This window comes from Petaurus breviceps, unplaced genomic scaffold (assembly GCF_028583685.1).
Source record: "Petaurus breviceps papuanus isolate PSGF00001 unplaced genomic scaffold, PetGlider_PUasm1.0 79, whole genome shotgun sequence".
Taxonomy (NCBI): domain Eukaryota; kingdom Metazoa; phylum Chordata; class Mammalia; order Diprotodontia; family Petauridae; genus Petaurus; species Petaurus breviceps.
Window position 1 is genome coordinate 30,763,821 of NW_027186523.1, and position 2,178 is coordinate 30,765,998.

Here is a 2,178-nt window from a genome sequence, read left to right on the forward strand (position 1 = left end):
TACTACCCTTTCTGCAAACTCAGAGATCATTCCACTTTGCAAGCCACAGAAAGCCATTTACAAAAGCAAATCAGACTCTAGCTTACCAGCAGGTGGCATTTCATGCCTTAATTTAATGGTACTTCATCAACACAGATATTCTGGGCTCACTGATTAGCACTCATATTTGCAAAGTACTTTACTGTAATTTTTCATTATCTTTACTGGTTATACCGTGTGGAAACCTGTGAGGTGGCTAATGCATGAGTGGAGAGTATTAAACATCAGACAGAAAATTACAAGGGCCAGATGCTAGAGAATCACAGGGAGCTTTTTGACATCCACTATGCAGTAAAGCTTAAAGAATAGCATGGTTTGGAAATTACAAAGGCTTTAAAACTGGAAGGATCCCCTGAGATCCCATAACTGATCCCAAAGAATGAGGTTGAAAGGGACTTGGGTGGCCATCCAGTCCCACCCATACCCCCTAGAACAGTTTCTACTACAACATGCCAAACAACTGGTTATACAATCTCTGCTTGAAGACCTCCAAGGAGGGGAAAACCATTCCTTCCCAAGGCAGCCCGTTCCACTTTGGGATAGTCTAAATTGTTATGAAGGTGTTCTGTGCATCAAGCCTACATCTGTTCCCTTACAAATTCTCTCCATTGCTCCCAGTTGTTCTCTAAAGTTAACCTTGATGAGTGGGCTGTTAACACTTGACAGCTCTTTCAACTACTTAAAAATAGTTCATGTTTACCCTCAAAGTCTTCTCATTCAAGCTAAAACCTTCCAGATTCCTTCAGTCTCTCCATATAGGGCATGGACTCAAGCCCATTCACAAACCTTTCCATTCTTCGGTGGATATTCTCCAGTTTATCAACGTCTTTCTTGAGCTATGGTACCTCAAACTCATGCATTTCAAAATATAATTCATGTCTAGGTCTACCCAGCCTTCAAGGAAACATTCCTTGAGGGTCAAGCACTGTCTTTTGCCTCTTTTTGTATCTCCAGACTCTTAGCACAATGCCTAGCACATGGTGGATACTTAATAAATGTTGATTGGTCAGTTGATTGATTGATTGAGGTGTGGTCTGATCAGAGCAGAGTACAGAGGGATTATGTACTTCCTTTATTCCTATAAACTATGCCTTTCCTAATGCAGCCCAAGATCACATTTGCTTTTCTACCTGTCATGTTATCCCATGTTGAGTTTGCAATCCACTAAATCTCCCAGATACTTTTCAGACAAATTAACAGACCATACCTCTACCATCTTCTATTGTGAGGTTGATTCTTTAAAAACACACACACACACACACACACACACACACACATATATATATATGTATATATATACCTATTAAATATATATAGACCTGTTAAATATATATAAATATATATCTACATAAAATATATATCTATTAAATATATATATATATAAATATATATATACCTATATAAAAATATATAATACCTACTAAATTTCATATATAGAAACAACCATTCCATAGTAGATAGAAAGCTGGCCTCAGCTCCAGGAAGACATGCGTTCAAGTTCTGTCTCTGATGTGTAATGGCTATCTGATCTTAGGCACATCACTTAACCCCTCTCTAAATGCTCTAGGCAGTTTTCTAAGATGTGATTACAGAGAAGTTGCCAACCAACATGAATGGGGGGGGGGGTGGATTTCTTCATCCCAGAGTTCCTCCTATCAGTGAAATCACAGGTCCAGTACTCATCCCCAATTTCATTTGATTAATTTGGTCTAATGTTATACCTTGTCAAGAATTTTTTAGATTCTTGATTCTATGTAGTGGGTTTGCTACTTTAGCATCATATAAAAATTTGATTAGCATACCATCTATACTTTAATTTTTTAATGCTTCATTGGTGTTCTTTTCATCTCTGTCTTTTCTCAATGACTTTATTTGGTTTCCCCCAACCTCAAAATCCTCCCCTATAGCAAATAAATACAGGAAAGCAAAATAATCACATTGGCTTTGTCTATAATTTTTCTTGCTGTTGCTATTGTTGGTCTTTGGTAATTTTTCAATCATGTCTGACTCTTTGTGGCTTCTTTTGGATTTTGTTTTGTATTTTTGCAAATATACTGGAGTGGTTTGTTATTTCCTTCTCTAGCTCACATTACAGATAAGGAAACTGAGGCAAACATGGTTAAGCCAGAAGTATCCGAG